At 32.7% G+C, this 16679-nt stretch overlaps 1 long non-coding RNA gene across 1 annotated transcript; it reads right to left on the minus strand.

Moving 5' to 3' along the window:
- Positions 1-7721: 7721 nt before the first annotated feature.
- Positions 7722-16576, minus strand: LOC131936075 (uncharacterized). The gene is made up of 6 exons (XR_009386012.1): positions 16494-16576; positions 15984-16067; positions 9411-9479; positions 8635-8685; positions 8420-8467; positions 7722-7781 (listed from the first exon to the last, which is right to left on the minus strand). It is a non-coding gene; the product is annotated as an uncharacterized LOC131936075 (long non-coding RNA).
- Between the last annotated feature and the right edge of the window lie 103 nt (positions 16577-16679).

Consider the following 16679-nt stretch of genomic DNA (forward strand, 5'->3'; position numbering starts at 1 on the left):
TTAATATTTCTTCTTTAGAAAATTTGGAGTAGACCAAAAAGTGTCAATGCTTATTTTTGTAAAAAATAAAATGTTATCAAAACTAGGCATCTATAAACACTAAAATAAGTATTTCAACACATTTTTTGAGTACAGTAGATTAGTTCAAGTAATTGATGGGATGTTAGAGTAGCATTAGACTATTAAATATACATAGGCAAAAAGATAATGAAAATGCGATTTTTAAGTACTGGTCCCCCCTTAATCTAAAGTAAACATCAAATAAGTCGTAACACAGTATCCCAGAGGTTTTTTCTTCAAGTTTGTAATAAACGTAGAGCGTCAGAGCGTCCATTGTGAGATATGTGTAGTATTTTATGTTAACTAGCTTGGATCCTTGTCAAAGTATGTCCATGAATGTGATGTATTCTGTAACGCTTGGATCGTAAGATGAAATTCGTGTTATTCGTTTTAAAATTGTATTTCGTATTTTTTATTTTTATATTGCTAGAAAATTGAATCATTTGTATTATAACCTGAATCTGGTTGTTATTATCATATTTTTCTTTTATTGCCCAGGACACAATGGGCCGCTACATACATTTTATTTAAACTTCGCCGGTATGTGGCATTTCAACGGCAGTCCTCAAGATAGTCCTGCTTTGTTAGTTGCTTTTCTGCGCTGTCTCTCCTGTCCTCCTGTTGTTGATTTTCTAGAGGAGTCCAATTAACAGCTATTTCTGCGACATCTGGCTTATTCATAACATCTGAAAAATCCAGTGCCACCTTTTTTTTCTTTTATTATTTCAGCTTTTATTTTCATTCTTCATAGTAATAGTTAATATAGTTTTGAGTATTTGTTAAGGCTAGCTCGTATTTAAAGTAGACAAAGCAACTAAAAAATTGTTAAAAGAAACGGAATCAGCATCCGGTAAAATTAATGATTAATTGAGAACATTTAGCAAAAAACGTGTTTACTTCATTTGTCAAAGCCAATATTTAAAACATCACCTGCCTTGTCCAATGTATGACATTCCAAATCATTATTCGATGAAGAACATGCTATTAAGTGGTTCTATTTTTGAGTCGAAATACAGGAAGTTTTTGTTTGGGCATAGTTGTTAATGCTGTTTCTCTTTATGGATAAACTTATTTGACTAAATGAAAGTTGTAAGGAAAACAATGAGCTCTTAAAATATGAAAGCAGTACGTCCTACTTTAAATTGCAGACAACATGTGTTACATTATCGCAATTGAGGCACTTTGCATCATCATTATAAATGGAATTTTGGATTGGTAGATAAAAGCGACACTTTGGTTCTTCAAAGCCCTAAGAAAGAAGAAATCACTCAAACTATAAATGTGCAAGACAGTTCATATTAAACATATTTTCGTATATGAACAACTATAATCGATTTGACTAAGACTGTTCGAATTTATGATAGTGAGAGTCTGGTTATACACGATGAAGAAATCTCTTGATGTAATAATTAAAGGTAAGTAAGTAATGAGTAATGTGACTTAGCTGAAATGAACGTGTCCCAATTTCAAAATAGCTCACGTTTGTATCAATAAAATATATCCCGGAACACCATGTTAGTTAACGATTTATAGAGGGCTGAAGAGCAAATAATCAACTGCAGCAAAATATTACAACAGGTTTTTTCAAGGACTAGACAACGTTGATAATACTTTATCATATATCTTGTTATAATGCATCCTAGGCAAAATTGTATCGGCTGAAACAACAGTCCAACGCTGATACCGTCAAAAATTAATTGAAGTCTGCAAAAAAGGCGATAAGAAGTACACAATTTTAGACGGCATGTTGTTCAAAGTTTTTTTTTCCACATTAGAGGGGAAGATCAAATTCGTTTAGAGATACTGTGTTAAAAATAGGCCACGACACATCCATGTCCGGCCTCATGTGGTTGGCTAGAACCAGAGTCCGGATCTTCTCAGAGTTTAGATGGCCAGGCGCAGCTGGTGACATAAGAAAGTACTGCTACAGTTGTGACACATGTCAGGAATGCAAAAAGAACATCGGCAATAAAGCGCTTCTAGGTAGATCACAAGTGGTTGGACAACCATTCGCCAAGTTAGCCATTGATATTGTAGGACCTTTAAGGCTTACTAAGAAGAGAAATGGGTTTATCCTAACGGTTATATATCTATGTACACGATGGCCTGAAGCGGTACCTCTTAAAAGTATAACTGCATCGGAAGTTCAAGATGTTCTGGTCTCAAGTTTTACTAGAATGGGATTCACTGAAGTTATCTTGTCGGATAATGAGTCCCAATTTACGTCAGAAATTTTCAACAAGGTTGCAAAGCAGTAAGGTATTAAACTTGGGCATTCATCAGCGTACCACGCCATGTTAAATGGTGCAGTTGAAAGATGGAATGGTACTTTCAAGGAAATGCTGAGAAAAATCACAGCAGATAGACAGGAAGACTGGGACGAATTTATACCGGCAGCTCTGTTCGCCTATAGGGAAGTCCCAAATGAAATCACCGGCTATTCACCCTTCGAACTCATGTTCGATAGAAAAGTTAGGGGACCTATGAACACACTCAGGTCCATTTTTACAGGCGAAGGAACTAGAGACTGTAAGACTAGGTTAGCATATGACTACCTACTTGACTTAAAACAAAAATTACAGTCAGCGTGTAGGTACGCCACGAGAAACACAGAAACGAGTAAAGATAAATACAAAGAGTATTATAACAAATCAACAAAAGTAAAAGACATTAGCATTGGCGACCATGTGCTGGTCCTAAAGCCTCAACTGCTGAACAAGTTGGAGCTTAGATGGGCAGGGCCTTACGAAGTTAATAACAAAATCTCAGACCTAGACTATGTGGTTAGAGTCGGTTAGAGGACTAAAGTCTTCCACGTAAACCGGATAATACTGTACCACCACAGGAAGAGTTTAGATAAGTCCAAAACATATTTCGTGCTAGCGGCCGTATCGGGTGTTATCGAAGAAGAAGAAGAGGAGCCTGAGTGTTGGTTTGAACTAATGTGGTGTTGGCTATATTTTTTATTATAGAAACTTGTGGGAAGAGATGGACAATGCTAATGTGACACCCGAGATAGAACTTCTGAATGTGATGATGCGAAATAAACCAAGAACCAAAAATACACTATATGATGGACAGAGATTCCAGGATAAACTTTTAACATGAGTTGAATGTCAGTGATTGAAATAAAGTTGTGTGGGAGCAAAGCTACAAGATTTAATGTATGAATTAAGTAGGATTTGACAATGATATTTCATGTATATAGTGCCTAGTTGATATTGTTAGGTTGAAACTATATTGGGCTATTCTATGTTACTAGAAATAGTGTGTTGGACTTAGCTACATGAGTAGAAGCTAATGTTATTAGCCTTGAGGGAAAGGGGTTAATGTTTTTAAGCATGTTTCAAATATAGATTGGGGCGAGTGAATGTTGGTGCGAAGGGTTTTTTGAACGCATTGAATTGATGATGCGGAGGAAGAGCTAGTGACGTTTTGGGTAGAAACTTGGTTGCTGTGCATTGTATGTGAAATGGTCTTATCTTGATCGTCGTGGTGAGACGATGTATATTGACCGGTGGGACTCAGTCGGGAGAGTGAGATGTGCATGTAGATTTATAAGTCCAAAACCAGAATAAATTAGAAGAAGGAGGATCGTGTGTTCTTCTTATCTATAAGTTATCACCTGCTCGTCGGGGTGTGAAATGGCACAATGACGACCTACAGTGTCTGATATTATCGCATGGTAGTTCAACCCTCTCTCAGTGGCAACGGTGCTATGTTATTTATATTATGCAATAGTCAAATAGATCCTAGAATGACAAGCCAGACTAACATATACAAATCAAAGTATAGTTTTAACTTAGTTTGATGCTTATATTCAAATGTTCTACTTGTAACCTGCAAACACTTTACTAAATTGAAACTAGCAAAAATTAGAGAATATTTTCAATCCGCACACATAACTTACCTGGCATTGAAGCGGAAAACTTTTAATTAATCGAACTCAAAAAGTAAAAACTTAGCAAAGAAAATATTAAACAGATAACCATTTTAATTACCATTAAATTAAAATATAAGGTTGTTAAAAATATTCAAAGTTAAAAACAGATGAAGCAATAAAAACAAAAAGTAAAAAAAATATAACTAGATAATAAAATTTACTTACAAATTGTTGCTGAAAAATAGAAAATAATCAATTTTAGTAGTACTCGTTACGATATTAGTAAACAAATCCATTTACAATGCTAAAATTTGTAAGTGTTATTATATTAACGATTCATTTATTTCACTATGCAATACCACATTAAAGAATTTAACAACTTTCTTCTGGAAATATCACGAATGCAAGTTGTTGAAATAAATACTCTGGTCGATTCTTGTTATCTAAGGTGAGTAAACACAATTTGTTCTGCTAAACGATTAGAGCTTTCTTTTTTACTTGGTACAACATCATGCTATTTCAAACGGTGCGCGACATATATCGGAATCACAAGTTACTATTGTATAAAGTCAGTCGATACAAACCAAAACAAGATTATGTCGCCATCATTACTCTAGGCGCGTCATTCGTAAAATTGTATTTTGTTTCGAACGCAATCCTACATTAAAGTTATAAACATATTTCCTGATTGAATTACCACCAATTTATTTTTATCGAGTATATAATTCGGTTTCTCTTGGTATCCAATGTGAAAAACAGAATTTGTTAATCTAAACATGGGAGCTGTTTTATTTTCTCGTGACAAAACCGTGTTATTGCAAACTGTACTGGGTCCATTTCGGAATCGTAAGCTAGTTTTATAAAGTAAAATGTAAGTCGATACACGTTAAGGCATGGTTTTGTAGCGCTCAGTACTCTTGGCAAGACATTCATCTGGCGTTGTTTAGTTTCTTCCAAAACCCTACATTAAAGTGATAAAAATCATTTTGAATTTTTTTTTTTTAAATAATCAATTTTAGTCGTGCTCATAAATATGTTAGTAAAACAATACCCATCTCCAATGCTAACATTTTTAAGTATAATTACTTAAAAAGTATTAAGTCATTCGTAATAATTTATTTATTTCCCTACGCCATATTAAATTAAAGGATTAAGCAACAAAATGTACTTATATTTAACATATGATATATGTAAAACAAATCAAATTTAGTCATACTCAGTGCCGGCGCCAGGTTATTTAGCGCCCTAGTCAAAAATTATTACCCCCCCCCCCCCCGCAATTTATTTTCGGGTCCTAATATTATATATACATATATATATATATATATATATATATATATATATATATATATATATATATATATATTGCTTTTAATAATTATTAAGAGAAGAAATTTGTTTTGATTTACTTAGTACAGAACTCTTTTAATTAGCTTTATGGGCACCGCTATTTGACTATTTAAAGAAGAACAATATGTCTTATAACTGGCTTAAAATTTTGCGCATATTTCATAATACAAATTGTGTAGCTTTTTTTTCTCTACGCAACAGTGTGTGTTAGTTACTGTAGAACAATCACTGCTGCAGTCGATTTGGTTTCTTGTTTTTGTTTGTACAAAACCGCTAGTCTATCAAGGTGCAAACAATTTTAATTTTTGGTCGGATTTGGCTTTCCCCCCCCCCCCCCCTCCCTAAACGGCCTGCGTTATGCTTCAACGACGTTTCTAAATGTTTGCAGTCTGAGAGTTATCCGCAGGTGTCTTTTGGTTGATATTGGATATATTATAAAGGAAGCCAACCAGAATATTATGTTGTTCTAATTGTTGGAACCTCTCGTTTAAAGTCTGTATACCCATATCCAAGATAGTATTTTAGAGTTCTAATTTAAAATTCTGTTTAGGATCTTGGGGTGCCAACAATTAGTTTTGTTTGAAAATCTAAATCTCTCCCTGGCTAACGAGGTTTCTAATTCAAAGTGAGAGAAATCGAGACTTATAAGCCCTATTAAAAATTAAATTAGATATAATCTGAAATGTTCGAAATTAAACGATCTAGATTAAATAGTATATTACCAGAGGCGTGGTTAGGGGAGGGCGCCAAACGGGATAGGTAATAAAATAAAGAGATCATTACCGAAATATATACAGTCTAAATGAAGAATGTTCACTGCTACTTGGCATTACGGACTTATTTAATTGTTTTCTGCATTAATTGTGTGACACCAACATAAAAAGCCAAGTGAATGGTAAAAAGCGCCCCGGCTTTTCCAAATGAGGGAGGTGGGGCGCATTTTTACCAACGCGAATACTTATATTAGATCTAATTTGAAGAGGGGGCGCAAAGTTGATAGTGCGTTTTGGCATCGAAATAGATTGATTCGGCTTAATGTATAGTTTAATATAATCAAGTTATTAGTTATTAGGTACTTATTAATATTGTCGATTTCACATTTTTGCCCCACCCCCCTATGGATAGCGCCCTAGTTCGCCTTATAGGTAACGCCGGCCCTGGTCGGACTCATTAAATATTAGTAAAAAATACGTTTAGAAAGCTAAAATGTCCAAGCATTATTAAATTAACGCTTTCTTTATTTTCCTAGGCAATACTACATTAAAAGAGAAAACAACTTTTTTTGGAAATACAACGAATCTAAGTTAAAATAGACAATCTGATATCTTCTTAGTGTCTAATTTACACATATTTTGTTCTCTTAAAACATTAGAGTTTTTTGTTTTGCTTACTAGGTACAAAACCCTGTTATTGCAAACGTAATAGACACATTTTACAAGCACAAGTCGGTACAAACTAAGACAAATTTATGTTGACGTCATTTCTCTAGGCGCGTCATTAAAAACCAATGAGCTTCCTGGAGGTAACATATTCCGCAAGTTGGGACATTTATCAGCATCAGAGATTTCTTAAGGACTATTCGATATTCAAAGCTATATATGGAACCCGTACTCGTGCTTTTGACTAAGAAAATATGAAACATTAGAGTTTAGATATTAGTATCTATGCCAGAATAGCTTTACACAGATTAATGATTAAGTTGAACGGTTCTTTTTGTAATATAAAAATAGTTTGCTAAAACAAAACTTCGCATAATAAATAAATATTTTAAAGCAGTAAAAACATCTAGTGGTTTCTATTTAATAGAGCTGACGAAAATGGCTCATATTAATATCTAATTATAAGGGGCCGCGAAGGATAAGTAACATAAAGTTATAAAGCTCCAAGTCTAGTTTTACCAAAGATAGATGTTCAAATGATAATGACGAGCTAGTAATCTGTAAACGCTTTACAAAAACAAAACTACACATAGCAAGAGTTGATTTTCAGCCACTAAATATTATGTATGTTTTAAATAAACATAAAAGCAATTAAATAATCTTAATCTTTATCATTAACATAATAGTGAAAATATTACTAATATAAAATGCTTAAAACCAAATTTTATGATAATTGAATGGCACACCGCGATTCCATTGTTCCTCGAAATACGATTTTAATGCGTTCCCTACCATTACTCGTATGTCAGATACTCGTGTTTGAAATCGATTTTTTTCAATTGAAAGCAATAAAAATGCCATTAATCCGTTCCAACCCCCAAAATGCCAGCCCAGTTTAGTATTTTTTTATGATGAAAAGTGTATTGTACAAGATAAATACTGTTGAATAATAAAACAATATAAAGAAATTATTTATGTGCGAAAATGTTTTTATCTGAAATGTCAATTTACCCATACAAAACCTAACAACAGACTATACTTACTACGTGGACGAGGCTCTAGTATGCACTCTAGCTGCCATTTTTTGGAAACGGGAATATCAATTGTTGCTGAATGAATGAACAAAAAATAAGACTATTCAATGGAAAATGGAAAATAATTTGTGTCAAGGATTTGATAGTCTTTGTAAAAACGCAAGTTGAAATATTGTGTTACCTTAAATCACATACATTAGTTAACTGATCACACTGGTTACGGCTTAAAAAAAGTACAATTTAAATCACATATTAAATTATTGTTCCAACTCCCACTCATAGTCACATACGCCGTACCCTTCTCCAATCCCTGCTTCACTATCCCGCCCAGTTCCCTGTTGCGTCGAATTCGGCATAACCCCTACATAACAATTCCATTGATCCGACTACTTTTAAGCTACTTTCCTTGATCAACACGATTAATTAAGTATTATATATATATATATATATATATATATATATATATATATATATATATATTAAAAATATACATAGCATAACTAAATGCTAGGTAAAACTAGGTAAAACGACAACGAAATATAGGCGGTTACTATTTTTATTTGTATATCTTTTTTTCCTTTAGAAATAAAACAAAACTATTTTTAAAAATGGTATATGAAAAACGTAAGTATGAAAATAGATTTAAATTTCCAACAAACATGTTTAAAATATTGAAACAAAATATACTACTCTAATACAACTGCATACTTTACCTAATTCTTTTTTTAGATCTGATACAATTTTTTCTGCTGCACAACGAGCTGTGTGTTTAAAAAAAAATTGCTTCAATAAGAGACAAACGTATGTATTATTGAATTTAATGCATCTCTTTCGCAAGTCTATTTAAAATGTGTGCTCATTATTAATCCCTGAGATAACAACAGGTATTCATTTATAAACATTAGCATAATACGCATTTGTTTCTTACCTTGATCACTGCCTTTCAATTTCTCATCCAAATTTGATCTTTCCAGTATAACTTCAAATAAGAATCAAAACCATTAAAATATGACGCACACAAAAAGCTAAATTTTTAATGTTTAGCTGATGTCAGGATAATGTTCTTTACTATAAGAGTTAAATGAAAACTACATACAACACACAAGAAAAAGTGCGTTAATAAATTAGCCCTTTTTTATAAATACATAGTTTAACATAGTTGTAACAAAACAAAAATTGAAATCGTTTACAGATAAGCCATTTAAAATCTATTTTAAAAGATGTGAGGTTAGAATGTCCATGTGTTAAGTTTTAGATTTCATAACACTTACACAAAAGCTCAGAATAGGACGCCGCAAGGAAAAGACAGGGAAAGACAATGAAACATGGGGCGCAGAGCAGAAAGAGCTGGGGCTATGGTAACTGTAGAAAAAAGTTGACAGAGATTAGAAAATGTGGAAAGAAAGTGGGTGAGGGAAAAAGATGATAATGTGCATCGACAGTAAATAAATATACATTTTGAAGTTAAGATTTGTTTTTTTTAATTTTATTTTACACTTGAAAAGCTATTACGAGATAAACTAAATGAATGTCATTTGTGTTATTCGTGCGTTACAGTTTTATTTGTACATCGTTATTTCAAGTAAATGTGATGTATTAAGAAGAGGAAAACTATACGCAAATTATGATTTAGTTTGGATTTCTTTCACATTACCCAAAACAAATTTAGCTCATACAAAAGCAATTACTTTCTTAGAAACGTACTTTCTTTAACGCTATTTTCAAGGGTGTGATTTTGTAGTAACATCTGTTTATTTTTGGCTTCTTCGCTTTCTGTAAATATTTAAAATAAATAATATGTTATATATATATATATATATATATATATATATATATATATATATATATATATATATATATATATATATATATATATACAAACATAATTTAATATATTAAAAACAATTCATTTCTTTAAATAAATTTAGTATGAGGTAATAATTTCAAAACATGTATGGACTTTTAAACGAAATTAAAAAAAAAAATTCACATAATAATAAAAAATATTTAGCTTTAATGTTAACTAGACTACCCGTCATCCCTTGGATAACTATGGGTTTCGGGGGTCATCCATCAAAAAACATCACGTCTGTCACTCAGAGGCATAGCGACCCTTCCCGGCGCCCGGGGACAAACTTTTTGATTTTAACCCCCCCCCCCCCAAGATTTCGATTTTCAACCCCCCCCCCCACTCAAACTTTCGATTTGAACCCCCCTCAACCTTTCAATTTATTTTTCCAAACCATTTTGGCGCCCCAACATATGTCCCCCCCCCGCCCCCCCCACCTCCTCCCGCCTCCCCTCCCCCCCTCGCCTCCCCTCCCACCCCCCCCCCCCCCCTCCTCGCTCGCTACTTCAGTGTCACTTATCGTCACAAAAAACAGACCCCACATTCAAAAATATGTTTCTTATCTTTTAAAAACACCGAAAACACCGATTTCGGACTATCCCTTCATATACTGACGTCACATGTGACCTACTCAACTCTACTTCACCTGCCCAGTGTCCCGCCAAGTCTCAGACAACATGTTTTTATCGTTTAAAAAACGATTCCAGCCGAGCATGTCTCTGACCACACTATCCTTTCATATGCTTAGGACAAAGAAACAGATGAACTCTACTTCACGTGCCCTGTATCCTGCCAAGTTCAGATAGGCAACTTTATCATTCACATCTAAAAAAAAAATTGAAATAAAAATATCATTGACATATTGGTCGAGAACCTGTGCCACCCGCATGAGAGCGGACTACGCTACCAACTTAGCTATTTACCCGTGCCGTCACAAATGAATTTTTATACTATACTTTGAGTCTCCTTATGCAACTTGATTTACGCGCATAGATCTAGATCTAAGTCTAGTAGTAGTAACTTTCAAATTAAATTTTATCTTAAATTAGCCAAACAAAGATTTATATAAAATAAAAAAGGTCTGAAATTATCTAGATCTAGATAGAATTATCTAGATCTAGATTAGATTCTACGACTCGTTTGCTTAAGTCTTAAGTATAGTTTTTCTTGCTAGATCTAGATTCTAGATCTAGATCTAATCATTAGGCCCGGAGCGAGCATTTCAAAATTACCATATTCCAAACAAAGATTTATATAAAATAATGAAGGTCTAAAATAGTTTAGTATATAGAAAATCATTATTATCTAAATCTAGATAGAAAATTATCTATATTTTAGAACTACGACTGAGCTATATTTAGAATTTACGTTTATAATTTAGCAAAATTACCGGCATCTAAGCCGCGTATGAATCTTAAGCTACGCAAATAGGCCATGGAGCCAGCATTTCAAAATTTGCATAGTCGAAACAAAGATTAATACAAAATAATAAAGGTCTAAAATATTTTAGTATATAGAAACTCATTATTATCTAAATCTAGATAGAATTATCTATATTCTAGATCTACGACTGGTTTGCTTAAGTCTCGTTTTTTTTTATTGTATTTATAACTAATAAATCTTTGATTTGACCTAGATTGTCCTAGATTCTAGATTCTAGATCTAGATCTATAAATAACTTTCTTGGACAGATTTTAGATCTAGAGAAATTTATCGTAAAACTAAATGAAAAAGACAGTTGAAAATTGATATAAGTGTTGGAACGTAATAAATACAGCAAACGGGCGTATTGTTAAAGTTATGACCGACAGAAAATTAGATTCAGAACGCGTTAAACTTTTGAATGGGAACACAATTTTCTTCGATAGACGCCGCCATTTTATTGTACTAAAGAATAAACAAAAACCTGTGACGCCGAGTGTAGTGGTCGTTTTAATCTTTTTAAAAAAATAGGGTTACTCTTCCTATGAATAAATCAATAAATTAATTAACGTCTTTAAATAAATGTGTGATTAACAGTCTGTCTTAAAACAAAATTTTTTCTCAAACTACATACTATTTTACAGCTCTCCAGATAGAGTCGAACATATCACAATACTCGATCAGCCAAACAAACAAACAAACAAAAAAAAAACAAAAAAATAAATATTCAAACATGTAAACAAACTTGACTTTTAGTAGTATATAGACTATACCCACTAAACATGTAAAAACTTCCCGCTGTTCCGTTCTTACTTAAGCTGCTGCCCAAAAGTTACCATAGTATTAGACTTATGCTATGAACTATATTCTCACTATTGCTTATTTTTTTTTTACTTTCCTATATTTGGGGTATTCTGGCTTTGAGTAACAAAATTATTGTCTTTTTCATATCAGCACGTATCCACCCGCGGTCAGTTGTTAGTTGTTTGGTATGGTCTTATAGTGTGGTCTATTATTATATCTGAGGTGTGGGTAGTTTAGCTATGAATGTGAATAACCTGACATAAAGTGATGATAAATATATTTTTTTGTTCAGCAACGTTTGATATGTTTGTAGGGGCTTAGTGATGATTTAGCAACTTTAAAAATGTTTCTGCATGTGCTCATGTGTTTTATCTTGATACGACTCGGGGTCGAAACTGCACTAAGATAAGTTTTTTTTAAAATAATAGAATCATATTGTACCAGAAAAAAATTATTCGGATTATGTTAATCAGCCTCTGCAAAGGAAAAGTAAACCAGCTCGCGTGAACTACCCGGGTATAAAGGGGTGTCGTGGAACGCTCGTCCAAGATACCGTTTAAAATATCTCAGTGGCATTTGTCGTCTTGTTTAGTTTAAGAAGATAAAATTGCTTTTTCGTTTGTGTTGTGCTCTTTAGAATAAATGCAGGGGCCAAGATGACTGGGTTACTTCTGGTTACAAGACCGCGAATGAACGCCCAATCAATATATATATATATATATATATATATATATATATATATATATATATATATATATATATATATATATATATATATATATATATATATATATATAATATATATGTATATATATATATATATTTATATATATATATATATATATATATATATATATATATATATATATACAAACACACATACACACATATATGGGGTCATCCATAAATGACGTCACACTCGTAAGGGGGAGGGGGGTCCGTAATTTTGTGACGATGTGTGATGAGGTGGATTGGGGGGGGGGGGGGGGGGGTCAGATGTTGCGACGTTACATTTTTGCATTAAAAGAAAACAATGTTAGAAAACGAATTTTAGACGTTATTTCGCGTTTTAGATAACTGTTTTAATAAATTGTAATAGTTTAGACAAGATTTTGGAAAAATATCAATGTTTTAAACAAATTCAACTGCAATTTTGAGGGGGGGGGGGGTTGTAGGTTGAGGTGTGACGTCATTTTAGGGGGGGTCTGGCTTTTTGTGACGAAGTGTGACGGAGGGGAGGGGGGAGGTAAAAATCGTCAAGAAAAGCGTGACGTCATTTATGGATGACCCCTATATATCTATATATATATCATTCTCTTCTTCGAGCCGTTAGAAAACAAGCTGCAAACGCTCTCCCCACCTCCCCACCCCTACATGGTTTTAGTGAGCTGTGTTCACTCTAAATGTTTACAAGCAGAGCCAACGATTTTAAACGTAGGGGGGGGGGGGGGGGAGGAGGGGGGGAGGGAAGGAAGGGGGGGTTATGGTCCTTAACGAGCTACTTATAGTGTTTTAAAGAAATATTTTCAGTGTCAGCATTGGTACTGTCGAATTCACAAATTATGAATTATTGAAAATTAGAAACAACTAAATAGCGGCGTATGTTATGCCGCGGGCCGGCTCGTATATATAATTTGGAATGTATGCAAGTTTTCCTTATCTTTTCGATTTCAAAAAAAGAAAATTCGGAATTCTATTTTTCGACGAACGCGGAAGGGGACAGTAAACACAAGGGTTGGGGGTGGTAATTTTTTAGAGGGTAAATGCGGGAGGGGTGTAATTGACGGGGGTGGGTGTAATTCCCTTTTCCCCCAAAATATAGAAGTTTTTTTTTACAAAACCTCTCTTTTTTGTCGAAAAATCTCAGGCGGGCGCAATGTTTTAAAAATAATTTTCAATATGTTAATGAAAACTGTATATAGAGTAAAGTACTCCTTCAATTTAACGAAAATCACTCAAAAGCTGGTAGAAATCTAAATATAAGAGCTAATACGATTATAAAATTTCGTCCACCTAACGAAAAACGGCACTCACTGTATTGATATTTTCGCAACCGAAAATAGCGTAAATTACTATTTCCTTATATCAAAGTTACTCTAAAGTAAAAAAAATATCTTAGTGTAATATTTTATAGCTATTTTATAAACGTTGTCTACTGAAATAGTACTCGTTATGGTGTTCCCTTGGAAATAGAGTAGAGTACCTTTTCCGGTTACTGGAAATTGTTAAACGTTGATACATGCGCATACTATCATATGTGAAATTACATTCCCCTAACAAAAGCGGTATCAAGTTATCGATTTTTGGGAAAATGAAATTAAAGTTAAAATACTACTACCGATTAGCGCAACGCGCTCAGACGGTAAAAAAGTATTACAGTATAAATATATTACTTCTATGTGAAATTAATTAGTCAACGTGAATTAATCGGTACTCATTTATGTTCATATAGGCACACACAGACATACCGACAAAATTGCAAAAGTAAGTTTTTCCGACTAAGAAAGGTATAAAATGCGGAGATTTGCGGAAATGTTAATTTCTATTTTAGCCCGATATCGCGTATTTAGAAAAGTGAACCCTTATCTTAAGAAATTTATCCGAAAATGGAAAGATATATTCGATAGCATTTGCTACAAATACAAAAAGTACCTACAGTCTACAGAAATTAAAACGGCAATAATTATGTTATTTAACCTATTGCAAAACCATTACGGGAATGGCTAGGTTATTAGTTTCCCGTCAGCTGTAGTCATATTAACGAAAGCTTGATGTTTTCCTAAATACCGTTAGCTCAAAGACCTTTCTCCCGATTGGACACTTGCCCGAATGCGACAAGTTACTCAATCTAAACTTGTATAATATACTAGGTATAATATACCCGTGCTCCGCCACGGTATATTTTTTTTAAATAAAGCATCTTGGGAACAGAACAAAACTAAACACAACACAAACACACCACAAACAACATAAACACATTAGAAAACACAAACAAAAAAGAAAACACAAAAACAACACACACACAAAAGAACACAATAATACAATGCAAACACAAACAAAAACACAAACGCAACATACAAAAACAAAGAAAAAACTAATGCAATAAACACACAAACGAAAACACAAACACAATGCAAACACAAATGCAAACGCAAAAAAAAACAAAAAAAAAACACAAGCTCTTAACACAAACACAACTTAAATGCAATCATGAACGCCCAGTGCTCAAAGTCTAACCCGTGGCGCTAAATCGCACCCTGTCTAAGCGCCTGTGGACTATAAATTCACTAGCTTGTCCGCAAACCGGGCAAACAGTACGTTCAGTGTATAAAATAAATAAAAGGCAGTATTTAAATTATCCGTGTTTTACCGACCATATTCACCATTATTAATTCAAGCACTTTTTTTCAAAACTTTTTAAAATGTACAATTAAGTTTCATGACTAAAACCATTGCGTACCTAATGAAGGTGATGACGCGTGTATAATAGTGAGTAACAGTTCATTAAATATTATAATAAGCGAACAGTACGTTTAGTGAATAAAATAAAAAAAAAGATAGCCTTTTGTAAATCCATGATAATTAATATATTACAACAATAATATCCTCTTACACGTCTGCATAATTTGCATTCACAGTTTGCTAATTATATTATTCTACTGTTTTTATATTCTAAATATGAGATGTTCATACCTTTTTCTTGTTTCAGCTTTTCATATGAGTCCTTTCTATCAGAAAATTCTTTATACAGATGGTCAAGGTCAGTTTGTAGTTTCTCTGTTTAGATACACAACAATGACAATGATAAATGTACAGATTAGATAAATAATCAAACTACTATGATCTGACGATTATTGCGGATGGTTAAAATTAAAATTGACTGGTTTGAAATGTACCTGCTTAAAATTGTACACTTATTAAATTTGCAGAAATTAGTAAAATGTGTTGAAATTGTAAAACAAACAAAGACAATAAAACCAATATGAATTTTCAGGAAACACATTATAAATAGTAGAATATAACATATATTCTTTAGTTTAACATTTTTAAGTAATGACGAATATTGTCTAGAAATTTTACATTGTTAAAAAATAATATTTTTAAAATGTCTACAGCAGATAAAAAAAGTTCATACATGTGAGAATTTTAAGGCAAAACACAAAACTAATGTTTATTATATTCTAAACATGAGATGTTCATACCTTTTTCTTGGTGGAGCTTTTCATATGAGTCCTTTCTATCAGAAAATTCCTTTTTGAGATGGTCAAGCTCAGTTTGTAGTTTCTCTGTTTAGATACACAACAATGACAATGATAAATGTACAGAATAGATAAATAATCAAACTACTGTGATCTGACGATTATTGCGGATGGTTAAAATTAAAATTGACTGGTTTGAAATGTACCTGCTTTAAATTGTACACTTACTAAATTTGCAGAAATTAGTAAAATGTGTTGAAATTGTAAAACAAACAAAGACAATAAAACCAATATGAATTTTCAGGAAACACATTATAAATAGTAGAATATAACATATATTCTTTAGTTTAACATTTTTAAGTAATGACGAATATTGTCTAGAAATTTTACATTGTTAAAAAAATAATATTTTTAAAATGTCTACAACAGATGAAAAAAGTTCATATATGTGAGAATTTTAAGGAAAAACACAAAACTAATGTTTATTATATTCTAAATATGAGATGTTCATACCTTTTTCTTGGTGGAGCTTTTCATATGAGTCCTTTCTATCAGAAAATTCCTTTTTGAGATGGTCAAGCTCAGTTTGTTGTTTCTCTTTTAAGATACACAACAATGACAATGATAAATGTACAGAATAGATAAATAATCAAACTACTATGATATGACTGCTATTGCGGATAGTTTATATTACATTTA

Source organism: Physella acuta, unplaced genomic scaffold (assembly GCF_028476545.2).
Source record: "Physella acuta isolate Inbredline_101_S28 unplaced genomic scaffold, ASM2847654v3 ptg000004l, whole genome shotgun sequence".
Classification (NCBI taxonomy): domain Eukaryota; kingdom Metazoa; phylum Mollusca; class Gastropoda; family Physidae; genus Physella; species Physella acuta.